General features: G+C 31.0%; 1 non-coding gene across 1 annotated transcript; it reads left to right on the plus strand.

Moving 5' to 3' along the window:
- The first annotated feature begins 12458 nt into the window (after window positions 1-12458).
- Window positions 12459-12532, plus strand: Trnat-agu. Its single transcript has one exon. It is a non-coding gene; the product is annotated as a tRNA-Thr (tRNA).
- Window positions 12533-14160: the final 1628 nt, after the last annotated feature.

Below are 14160 nucleotides of genomic sequence, written 5' to 3' on the forward strand. Positions count from 1 at the left end.
AAATTCGAACAAAACATTCGAAATAGAAAGCCACTTTCAACCACTTTCAGCCTCATATCTCCCGCACCCTTAGAGCTATCGAGACGCAACCACCCCTATGCACGAATGGAGACTTGGGGCTACCACCATATACAAACACCATTCACGTGCGATGTGTAGTTTTGGCGAAAAAGTGAAATATAGGGACATACATGTCCATTTTTATATAGATATATAGATATATATATAGATATATATATAGATATATATAAATTTGTGAACAAAACTCGTTTTACTTCGAACATGAAAGTGTCGACTTCTTCTCTGATATCCTCTTTGTTGAGACTTTTATCCGTTAAATGATGATAAAGTAGTAAATCCAGAAATGCTCGCTTTTTCTTCACCCCTATAACTTCTTTCACTTCTCGAAAGTTGTCGATTGTTTGATTGTCTTTCAGTTCTTCGGTCAGTTTCTGTTTCTGTTCTCTGATTACCTAAATTGTTTCCATTCTTAATTACGTTAATGGCTTAACAATAAAAACAAATAAACTTGCCTTTCTGTCGAATCCGTGAACGGTGGTAAAGGTCTTTGTGAAATTTTCTTCCTAACTGACTGAAGTTGAAAATGGGACTGAACCAATACTAAGGCTTTGTGACCCATTCAGCGAGTGCAGATGTTATTCTGAATTACGAAACGAAATGTGATGTATAAAGGTTTTAAGTACAGTAGAGCGTCATTTAACCGAATCAATTGAGGGACTAGGATTGTTCGCATAACTTATTTTTCGGATAACCGATTATATGCGAAAAAATATATTAATCTATCCCATGTTGAAATTTTTTCCGTTGCGTGTTGCTTCGCGTTGAATTTTCGTCGATGTTAAGCCTAATGTAAACGTTTAAAATAATAATCGTAGCTATTGTATCGTTAAAAATTATTTATTTATTTTTTACTAACAAAATAGATATACTGAAAAACATAAAAACAAAAGTAATTTATACTTTAGAAGTTATCTAGTATCGAAAAGGTTGGATTCAGCGGGACACACTGTTCTCAGAAAAATACCACACAAAAGTGCAAGTGCTGCCAGCTAAAACACACACATCAACGAAAGAAATATTGGAGTAGCCTAAGATATTGTCAAAGATTGCAGCGCAACAGCACTAGCGAAAATTTAAATCCGACGACTGGAATTTTTTCGGATAACCGGCTTTCGGTTAAACGACACTCTACTGTAATTGAAATATTTTTCAAACGTTAAGAAATATTTTAGAATTACATGAAGCATATTTAAAATATAAGATAAAGAGATTTTTAAAAAATTGAACATGGTTCTGTTGTTTATTGTTACAGTTTTCATTTGTAAAGCTATATCTTAACGAAAGTTGTGATAATGCCATTGTTTCAAGGGTCAAGCAGGGCCACCGAGAGGGAAGCAGAGCTTGGAATGTTAATCCTACATGGAGAAAAAATTACGATAGTTGTTCTAATACTTATTAAACTAATCTTTAAAACTACTTTTTACTAATAAATAAACGTTTTACGTAATTTATTTTTACAAAAAAAAGATGAGACAGTTAATCGGTATAGACTTAATTAAGGTATTTCATATATACTGTTTATCGCCCTGTAGCCAAAACTGCAAAATTGCCCGCCTTCTCTGATTGTCAGGAATTTTTTATACTTTAGCAAGGAGGTTAAGACCTGTCATCCATTGTCATCTACTGTAATTACGATTACTCGTAATATTATAACTGAGATCATCGTACAATAGTCGAAAGAGTTAGAGAGCAACGAAAATATTAACTACGAAGAATTAAAGAAACAAGTTTACAATAGATCTAAATAGAAATGTTTTATTTAGATTTGTTATTAACCATTTTTTAAACTTACTCATTAATGGCAATGATATAATCAGTATCAGATTTTTTGAGCGTTAATATGCATTCCCATGGCTTAATCTGTAAATAATAATAAAAATAATATATTTATAAAATAATATACTTAATTTACACCTTTCTTACTAAGATTACCATCATTCAGAGTAGCAAAATTCGAAAATAAAGTGAATAAAGACCAATTTCAGAAAGTCCTGAGCCAAAAAAAGTTGAAAAATAAACATGAAAATATATTTTTTTTCAATGATGATTACAAAGACAATTATAGCATCCCAATAGACGAGAAAGGTAAAGCGTCAAACTGTTAGTGTGAGGAACACCAGAAAAAAAATGTTTCATGGGTTTCATTTAAGAATGTCGGGGCTTCGTATCTCATTATCCTGCTCCCTCCTATCGTGGGGCTGGCCGAACTCCTAATGGGTATGATCAAAGCATGTCCTCTTATTGAATGACCACAGAATGGAGACAAAAATGAAAGAGAAACTCGTAATGTAGACAAAAAAGGGGTTTACAATGAAAGGTACCAAATTTTCATAAGCATACAAACAAAAGTTCAAAATAAACATTCTTACCTCGTAGTTTCTTCCGTTTTCTGGACATTTTCTTTAAGTAACTGAAATTCCTGACAGTTATCAACTTTATTTCCTACTAGTAAACACTGTAAAATTCTTACCTCCAATAACATTCAGAGTGCAAACCGTAATCAATTTATCCATAAGAAATTCTTCGTTTTCCTTTTTCTTCTTCAACTTTTCAATTAAGATGTTTGACTGCTCGTTGAAAATTCCTTTAAAATCTTCGAGAATTCGAAAATGAAATGTTGGAGTTAATAATTTCCTACAATTTCTCCACTTTTCGTTCGAACTGTTTCTATTGCAAACAAATAAATCAATACTTTAATTAGTGTGACATATTCAATCATCGTTTAGCTTGTTAAAAGACTCGTCCATGGATGAAGAATATTATAAAGACAATTTTTGTTGATTACGGTGTAACTCTTCAGTACTTCCTGTGTTAAATAATCAATTATTAACCTTAAAAACAAGCAAACAATATGTGTTAAAGCAATTATACCTGAGCCACTTCGGGATGAGGTAATGCAATGTAATGATAGCCACCCCAGGAAATTTTGAATAATATCTCTTTCAACTTTGCAATAGATGTACCATTAGTTATTTGTATAACACCTAGAAAATTTCTTTAATAAATAATACATTTACCTTTACTGGTGGTTATTCGTCAAGAAATTTTGTAAATAATAATAATAAGTTTATATCAGAAGATTTAAATGAACATACTCAAATTACACTTACAAGTGCCACAAAGTTTTCGAAAATCTTGAGTTTTTACTGGACAGAAAATCAGATTCCAAATATAGCCCCAACTGAAGCATTGTGGTATTTTGTCTCCCTGTTTATTTCTGCTCTTTTTCTTCCATATATAGAGAATTGAAAGGAGTATTACAAATCCAATAACTAATTTCCATTCGTACACGATTTCCATTTCTAGAGAACCATTTACACCCGCTTATGTTTTCGATAGAAAATTTACATTAAATTATTTATCTGATTATCACAATAATCACTTATATCGAAAAACGTTTAGAAGATAACGCGACTTCTATTCACATTTCAAGGTTGTAAACAATAACTTTGTTTACAATGATAATCTACAGTTTTATTTAAATTTACATATATTTGCTTAAAGATAAAACAAAAAAATTCGATTATATTTAATGAAAATAAATGACGTTTGCATTGATTATTATTTTAAAAAAATGCTTATATTGTCGACGTATCATTAAAAATAAAAAGGGTTAAAGTCGAGTTGTTTTACAATACATTCGATTAGATAACATCTTCAATGTTTAGGAGTATACAATACAAAATTTAACAAAGGATATCAGACACAATAGCGATTTGAACTGCTTGATAAAATCTCAGATAAATATTATCTTTAGAATAATAAAATATATTCCATAAACAAATATTTATGTGAAGTTTAATAATAAAAAATTTATGAAATTATCAGAGCTCTTTTCAGAAATTTCAAGTGCTATCGACTTCCATATTTAATTAAAATTTTTTGTTGTTATGATTATATATTACATATTACAGACTGATATATTAAAACTTAAAGATACTTGATGATTAACAGCACGTGTATGAAAATGTAATTTGATGTAAAATTTGAATTTACAAAATACTTATTATTATTTATATGAAGGAAACATTCACAATTGTATTTTGTACTCATTTTATCGTTTATGAGTGATAAATATAATATTTTTAATAAACAAAATTAGTTATGAAGTTTTCAGATAGAGAAATATTCCAAAGTTCATGTTTTAAATAAATTTATAAGCAAAGCTTCGAAGTCATCAGATTTCTTTTGAAAATGGCTTGTTTTTTATTTAACCCACTTAATTAAATTGTTGTGTTGATGACGTTTTAAATTCTGGACTGCTGTAATGAAGTTTAAGAAATTAAATTTTCAATTAGTTATGTATTTAAGTAACTTTAATTTTTTTCCCCACAGATCGTAACTGAACACAGTTGGCTTCCAGTACATTATTAAATACATTTTTACTAGTGATGTAACGAATATTCGGTTACTATTCGGTATTCGGTCTATTCTGCCTATTTTTCGCTATTCGGCCGAATACCGAATATCTAAAAACAGGAGTAAGAAATAACAAAAACATAGTAAATTAATCATTTTGGTATTTAGATTTAATGTTATCGGGTTAGTGTTGTTTGTTTATATTTATTTATAACTTATAACATGTACAAAATAAAAAAGAACATAATATTAGTCACTTGTATTTACAATTTATAATTGCAAATATCAGCACATGTACAGTACACACCTATTCGTTCGAGAATCATCGCACATCTGAGGGTCTGACCTTGCCTATCCTTCTTTTTAAGCGCTCGTCTTTGCTCTTCCCTTTCTCTTTCCTCTATCGCTAGTATCGCTCTAGTTCACGTATGCCTACGCATATATCATAATACGCTCTCACGATACTTTCGATTCGTCACTTTTCCGTCGTAGAATTCCCATTTTACAATTACGTGACTCATAGCCTGGTGAAAACGGAGAAAAGAGAGAGATAATACGTCGGTATAAGTCACTTATGATTTCACAGATTCGAAACAGTTTGGTAGCCCGAACGACCTCAGGCTTTCGCCCGTGCACGCTAAGTGACTTTCATTACAAGCATTTAGCTTTCCGAAGTCTATGACAACAATTGTTTGGCATTCACGGCATCAAATTTCGAGCTAGTAATTTGCCTCGACTTGTTCGATTATGTTATCAACTCAATTTCATATTTATTTTCGCTTTTTCACTTTGCGTTCTTCTCTGTTCTTCTTCCGTTATTTACACGTGTAGGTCATTTCATTGCTATCCACGTTTGATATCATCACTTATCACATACTGCCATGACGCTCTTGTCTGAACTGTCAAGAATTAACGCGATTGGCGAAGCGTAGTGACAGTAGGCAAATAGAGAGCAGGGTCCTTGCCATAATGCGGTTTCCGCGCCAATTTTCGTACGTGCGTTAATCGAGTCGAATAGTTTGGCCGAATATTCAGCTATTCAGCCACGCTCCTGGCCGAATATTCGGTATTCGGCCTGAGGCCGTATATACTATTCGTTGCAACACTAATTTTTATCTGATGGACTGGCAGGCTTGCCTGCTTTGTACCAACATTTTTCACAGCTTTCAGTACAATAAGTACTAAAATAATACACGATAATGGCATGCAAATTAGGTGATACGCAAAGCTTTGAAAAATAGGCACACGAGTAGTAGTGGATTGAGTGGCACTAATCACAAAATTAATTTCAGATGTCAATTAAATTAAAATTGCAAATTAAAATTTGTTGAATGAAATTATTTTCAGATCAAAAATTTCTTGGGTAAATTAATATTATATGTAATTTTATTCTCGAAAGATTTTTTTTTCTTTTTTTAATTTTCATATTTAGAAAACTTCTGTTTTCATTTCATTTTTTAGTTTTCATAAAATATCTTGAAACAATAAGGCAATAATCATTTCAGATATAATAATTTGAGATCAAATGATTAGGAATAATAATTTTAGTATTTAGAAAACTTCTCAGTTCAGTTCATTGCTTCATATAAAATTAATTTGCAATAACAATTTTTACAATTTGTTCTAATATCCGAGTAAATTAAAACACAACTTAAAATAATATTTTAACAATAAGACAAAGTAAAATAGAAGAAATAGTTTAATATAATAATTATTTAAATTATATTTTTTACTTATTTATTAAATATCGCAACGAGAACAATGCTTTTTTTATAATATTTCTGGCAATAACAATTTTTTAAATATTATTTGATGTTTGACACCGAAGAAGTTTGATGTGTAAATAACTGTAACTCCAGTTTTTAAAAGATTTCTTTTTTCTATCTATCTACCTTTAAATAGAAATAATTCGTTATACATTGTGAAATAATTTAATAACCTTTTGTAGATTACTATATTTAATCCAACCAGTTATATCCGATGTTTTTCATCTATAAAATTTAATTCATGAATTTTTTTGCTAGTAAAATTGACTTGCCATTTACCTTTCGCCTATAATTGATATTTTTCAACAGAATCTATATAAATGTCTATTACAGCTTCTATAAGACTGTATAATGCTTTTATGGCCAACTGTCGGTAAATAATTTCATGCCCTTTCACTTGAAATGCTTCAAAAACTATTAGAATCGCATTCTGTAATTTTATATAAATAAAAATTAGGATTAGTATTAACTTATATTTAATTAGAAAATAACGAAAAGATTTCATACATAAATATTTTTTACTAACCATATTGAATGTTTATTGATAGGTTTATTAATAGCCCTTTTCGGCTACAGGTCGTTAAACCTGCTCACTTGTCAAGATGGCTAAATTTCGAATGCGGTTTCGAAGGGTCGGAATTCTTATTGTCAGGTCGAGTGGAGGAGGTGAGAGGGGTCGTCGACGAGGCGTAGGCGATATACGAGTAAAAGGACACCATTTAACAATAAAACAACGATTTATTAGATTAACGAAAAGAAAAAAATTAACCCTTTCCGACGACCGTACATGTGAGACTCCCCCGAGGAGGGGGAAAGAAGTCGCTTTTATAGCTTCGGGTAGGGGAAATCAGTCAGGTGATCTTCTATTGTATGAGATAGAGTGTGGTCCTGTAGGTGTGGAGGTTAAAGTTGTTCCCGGGACCAAAACAAAATGACGAATTCGGACTTTAACTATAAACTTTTTGTCTTGCAGCAGAGGAATGTCATTGTTCGAGGGTTGAATGTTTATATTAACGATGGAAGTTATAAGTTGCGATCGATATTTGAATCTTTTTTTTCTAACAATGTTATTTTAACGAGGAGGCGACAAATTTAATTCAAATACGTCGAAAATTTAGGAAGGAAAATGAACTATTTGGGCTTATTCTGAGATCGAATCTCACAAATTATTACAATCCTACAGTTAATATATAGTTAATGGAGGCCTCCTTCCTTTTTGCTGTGTATTTCCTCTCCACATTTATATGATATCATTTATTTAGCTCCATTCTCGAGAATAAGGAGGAACACTTATCAGAGTGATAAACAAACATTCATTTACACATAAACAAACGTACGACAATCGAAATTTATAAATTTACAATCTCTTTCAAATTGCACCGAAATGCATGATTTAAGTAAAAAATTTTTCATGGACATATAATTCTGAAGGAAAAGTGATTTATTGTATTTTGCTAACTTCATTGAATTTTTTTATACCTGTTGGTTTACAACAATTGATTGAATGCGTCTAATTTTCTTACTATTAAAAATTTTTTATAATTTACTCTCAAGTTAAATGTAATACTATGCACTTCATTATTCCACAACAGGAGGCATCAAAAAATTGTGTAAACTGTCTTGACAAAAATGTTTAAATTGTGTGAGAAAATGAAGTATTTTTCCACACTTCAAAGCGATCGGCAAATCGCCTTCGTTACACAACTTTTCCGAAACAAATGCTGTTGTCTTAACCATGGGAGATTTGTGGTGGAAAACGTGTAATTTTTAACAATGACTTACTGAAAAAACAATGTTACACATACTCGATAAGTACAAAACAGACAGATCACTGTTTCGCTTTTATTAGCCTCTTAAATCATAAATGAAATTATAAATGGAATAATCTGGAATATACTTTCCACCGCTTGAAGTGAATTGCAGATCGCCTTCGGAACAGAACATTCGAACGAGATTTTTACACTTGAAAAAATAAATGATACGTAGTATAAATATCACTTTTCCTGTTGTTATAACAGAGAGAACGTATGATAAAAAATATCTTTCAACGTGATTTTTACATTTTTGTATTTAGGAAACCTTAGAACGTTGAGAAATGCAAAGCATTTCGTGGAATTTTCTGTATTATGGATATGTATGCAGATTGCTCACACGTGCAATTTTAAACTTGCCCGGATAGTTGAAATATAATTAGATCAAATTAAACGACAATCAATATAAAAACTATAATTAAGAGAATGTTTTTTGGTTTCAGAAGACACAAAACATAGTGATTTGCAAAATATTCGAAAGGTGATTTGGGCGCGATTTCAATATTTTTCCTCGTTGTGTGTACAAAACAACCGGGAAAGTAAAATGCGAATTCAAATGAAATTATTTCTTTGATATTGACGCATTCATTAAAAATGATATATTCTTTTTGTATACTAATACTTAATACCTTGTGATTAGCTTCACTGAAATTCGCGTAACGTCGTGTCTTAATTACAATTAACTGTGTTGAGTTATTCCAGGATTTAAAGCCATCGGGTTTAAATCTAGAAATGTGACATCATTCGTCGACGTAAGTATCATTTTGTCAATCAGTATAATAAACATTCACTGTGTAACGTAATTCTTCAGAAAGAGTAGAGAAAGTCGTTGTATTTAAAAGGATTAAGAGGATGTAAAAGGAAAATGTAAGGGAGGGCTATATTCTATCATACGGGAGAAGTCTCGAGTAATTTCCGATAGTAGCGGGTTGAATGCCCGTACTTAACTAATAGAAGGAATAAGACCGGTTAACAAATAACAATAAGGGTTTAATCAATGAAATAAAACAAAGAGATACATAAATCGACGTACNTTATCATTGTCTATACTTTCAGATCAAATGATTAGGAATAATAATTTTAGTATTTAGAAAACTTCTCAGTTCAGTTCATTGCTTCATATAAAATTAATTTGCAATAACAATTTTTACAATTTGTTCTAATATCCGAGTAAATTAAAACACAACTTAAAATAATATTTTAACAATAAGACAAAGTAAAATAGGGGAAATAGTTTAATATATTAATTATTTAAATTATATTTGTTACTTACTTATTAAATATCGCAACGAGAACAATGCTTTTTTTATAATATTTGTGGCAATAACAATGTTTTAAATATTATCTGATCTTCGGCACAGAAGAAGTTTGATGTGTAAATGACTGTAACTCCAGTTTTTAAAAGATTTCTTTTTTCTATCTACCTACCTTTAAATAGAAATAATTCGTTATACATTGTGAAATAATTTAATAACCTTTTGTAGATTACTATATTTAATCCAACCAGTTATATCCGATGTTTTTCATCTATAAAATTTAATTCATGAATTTTTTTGCTAGTAAAATTGACTTGCCATTTACCTTTCGCCTATAATTGATATTTTTCAACAGAATCTATATAAATGTCTATTACAGCTTCTATAAGACTGTATAATGCTTTTATGGCCAACTGTCGGTAAATAATTTCATGCCCTTTCACTTGAAATGCTTCAAAAACTATTAGAATCGCATTCTGTAATTTTATATAAATAAAAATTAGGATTAGTATTAACTTATATTTAATTAGAAAATAACGAAAAGATTTCATACATAAATATTTTTTACTAACCATATTGAATGTTTATTGATATGTTTATTGATAGCCCTTTTCGGCTACAGGTCGTTAAACCTGCTCACTTGTCAAGATGGCTAAATTTCGAATGCGGTTTCGAAGGGTCGTAATTCTTATTGTCAGGTCGAGTGGAGGAGGTGAGAGCGGTCGTCGACGAGGCGTAGGCGATATACGAGTAAAAGGACACCATTTAACAATAAAACAACGATTTATTAGATTAACGAAAAGAAAAAAATTAACCCTTTCCGACGACCGTACATGTGAGACTCCCCCGAGGAGGGGGAAAGAAGTCGCTTTTATAGCTTCGGGTAGGGGAAATCAGTCAGGTGATCTTCTATTGTATGAGATAGAGTGTGGTCCTGTAGGTGTGGAGGTTAAAGTTGTTCCCGGGACCAAAACAAAATGACGAATTCGGACTTTAACTATAAACTTTTTGTCTTGCAGCAGAGGAATGTCATTGTTCGAGGGTTGAATGTTTATATTAACGATGGAAGTTATAAGTTGCGATCGATATTTGAATCTTTTTTTTCTAACAATGTTATTTTAACGAGGAGGCGACAAATTTAATTCAAATACGTCGAAAATTTAGGAAGGAAAATGAACTATTTGGGCTTATTCTGAGATCGAATCTCACAAATTATTACAATCCTACAGTTAATATATAGTTAATGGAGGCCTCCTTCCTTTTTGCTGTGTATTTCCTCTCCACATTTATATGATATCATTTATTTAGCTCCATTCTCGAGAATAAGGAGGAACACTTATCAGAGTGATAAACAAACATTCATTTACACATAAACAAACGTACGACAATCGAAATTTATAAATTTACAATCTCTTTCAAATTGCACCGAAATGCATGATTTAAGTAAAAAATTTTTCATGGACATATAATTCTGAAGGAAAAGTGATTTATTGTATTTTGCTAACTTCATTGAATTTTTTTATACCTGTTGGTTTACAACAATTGATTGAATGCGTCTAATTTTCTTACTATTAAAAATTTTTTATAATTTACTCTCAAGTTAAATGTAATACTATGCACTTCATTATTCCACAACAGGAGGCATCAAAAAATTGTGTAAACTGTCTTGACAAAAATGTTTAAATTGTGTGAGAAAATGAAGTATTTTTCCACACTTCAAAGCGATCGGCAAATCGCCTTCGTTACACAACTTTTCCGAAACAAATGCTGTTGTCTTAACCATGGGAGATTTGTGGTGGAAAACGTGTAATTTTTAACAATGACTTACTGAAAAAACAATGTTACACATACTCGATAAGTACAAAACAGACAGATCACTGTTTCGCTTTTATTAGCCTCTTAAATCATAAATGAAATTATAAATGGAATAATCTGGAATATACTTTCCACCGCTTGAAGTGAATTGCAGATCGCCTTCGGAACAGAACATTCGAACGAGATTTTTACACTTGAAAAAATAAATGATACGTAGTATAAATATCACTTTTCCTGTTGTTATAACAGAGAGAACGTATGATAAAAAATATCTTTCAACGTGATTTTTACATTTTTGTATTTAGGAAACCTTAGAACGTTGAGAAATGCAAAGCATTTCGTGGAATTTTCTGTATTATGGATATGTATGCAGATTGCTCACACGTGCAATTTTAAACTTGCCCGGATAGTTGAAATATAATTAGATCAAATTAAACGACAATCAATATAAAAACTATAATTAAGAGAATGTTTTTTGGTTTCAGAAGACACAAAACATAGTGATTTGCAAAATATTCGAAGGGTGATTTGGGCGCGATTTCAATATTTTTCCTCGTTGTGTGTACAAAACAACCGGGAAAGTAAAATGCGAATTCAAATGAAATTATTTCTTTGATATTGACGCATTCATTAAAAATGATATATTCTTTTTGTATACTAATACTTAATACCTTGTGATTAGCTTCACTGAAATTCGCGTAACGTCGTGTCTTAATTACAATTAACTGTGTTGAGTTATTCCAGGATTTAAAGCCATCGGGTTTAAATCTAGAAATGTGACATCATTCGTCGACGTAAGTATCATTTTGTCAATCAGTATAATAAACATTCACTGTGTAACGTAATTCTTCAGAAAGAGTAGAGAAAGTCGTTGTATTTAAAAGGATTAAGAGGATGTAAAAGGAAAATGTAAGGGAGGGCTATATTCTATCATACGGGAGAAGTCTCGAGTAATTTCCGATAGTAGCGGGTTGAATGCCCGTACTTAACTAATAGAAGGAATAAGACCGGTTAACAAATAACAATAAGGGTTTAATCAATGAAATAAAACAAAGAGATACATAAATCGACGTACATAATACAACCTATCGAAAATCGAGCCTATGTAAAATACACCTTTAAAACCAGAGAGAGAGGAAGAGTTTACAATCGGTTAAAAATAATGATAATACATCTGTCGTTCAAACTTGAAGAATGCGAGATGAATGCTGGAGTATCAGAGCAAGCCTATCTTCTTCTTATGTTAGTAAGGAAGGTTCTTTCTGGTCATAGACTGCGGTTAATATGACAAATTCTCTTGGATGTAAACTACCAAATAAAAAAATAATCTTCAAAACACAACATCACTTGGCAATAAAAAGAGGCAACGCGGCGCCGTGACTTAGTTGGCTAAAGCGCCTGTCTAGTAAACAGGAGATCACTAGTTCGAATCTCGTCGGCGCCTACTGCGTGACTTTTGCATTTTTACAAACAAGAAAATTGTTCTTAAAAACACATCATAGCAGAAAAATAATAATGAGGCAGAGAGCAGACAGATTTTGAATTAGAGCCAACGAAACACCCGATTGCAAGTATGATTGCCATTATGAAATTTTGTATCAATATGTTGACGCATTAATACATTGGTATGTGTCTCGAAAATCACGAAAAAAAGGAAAACGTTTCTAATATGTTAAGGGCTTTCTTTTTCCTCAGTACTTTTTCACATTGAATCAGAGCATGTTCGAAATTTCTTACGGTTAATACAGACAACTTTACTAAGAAAAGAGGGACAAATTCAATATGTTATTTTATAAATATACTATTATTATTTACAGATTGAGCAATGGGAGTTCGTTTCAACATTCAAGACAGATCTGGAACTGATTATAGAGTTGCCATTAATGAGTAAGTTGAAAAGAAATTTTTAATGACAAATATAAATAAAAGTTTTGTATTGAAAACTATTTATAACTTGTTTTTGAATAACTCTAAGGGTTTTATAGCTTTTTTTTTCAATTTTCATGTAATCGCTGTTTTTGTTTCTCTATCGATTATTGTACAATAACTACAGCTTTACCATTATGGTAAGTCATAATTGCAATTTGGATCAAAGATGTCAAACAACCTTGTACTTTTAATTGATTGAAAAATTTTCATAGCATGAATACAATTCTATTCCAGATCATTAGTAATTTCATGCTATTACACACTTTTGCACAGAACAGCTTGCTTTATGTGCCCTGTGGTTCTTTGAAAAAAACGAAAGTGTTCCCATTTACGCATACAATGCAATCCTTACTACCTCTTCTATTAGGGAATAATACACTAAATATCTTTCAAATACGGTTTTACTTTCATCGGCGCAATTAAGCATAGTATCAGTAATAACAGTATCTACTATTTGACTATAAGATAGTTTTGAAATAAATAAAAAACAAACTAGTTTTATTTATTGTAATACTTTTATTATTAAGCATTTATTAGAGACCTTTCATTCGTCCAAACACAAAAGAAATAAAGCCGGTTCCCAAGGGTTAATTTATTCTGGTACATTCATCAACAAATAAATTATAGTCGACATTGTCAATGCAAAATTGTTTTCACGTGTCTGATGCTTTCTGCCATGTTGTTTGTTTGCATACCGAAAAAGACGATATTAGCATATTAGCAACAACCGGAAGTTGCTTGAAATTTTGGAAACAGGTGCTGACAGGTGCTGCCAATGCGCTAATATTTCAAATACGCCCAAAAGATATATTACAACTTTCGTTAAGATATACTTTTACAAATTAAAACTGTAACAATGAGTAAGAAAACAGAGTTCAGCTTTCAAAATCATTTACAGTAGAGCGTCGATTTTCCGAATCAATTGGGGACTGGGGTTGTCCGGATAACTGATTTACGTACGAAAAAATAGTTTAACGTATCCGATGTCGAAATTTTTATCCGTTGCGTGTCGCTTCGCGTTGAATTTTCGTCGATGTTAAGCCTAACAAAGACTATTGTATCGTTAAAAATTATTTTTTTATTTTGTACAAACAAAATAAATATATTTATGAATATAAAAATAATAAAAAATTATACTTCAGA

Source organism: Centruroides sculpturatus, unplaced genomic scaffold (assembly GCF_000671375.1).
Source record: "Centruroides sculpturatus isolate CEXI.00-Female unplaced genomic scaffold, Cexi_2.0 scaffold1049, whole genome shotgun sequence".
NCBI lineage: Eukaryota > Metazoa > Arthropoda > Arachnida > Scorpiones > Buthidae > Centruroides > Centruroides sculpturatus.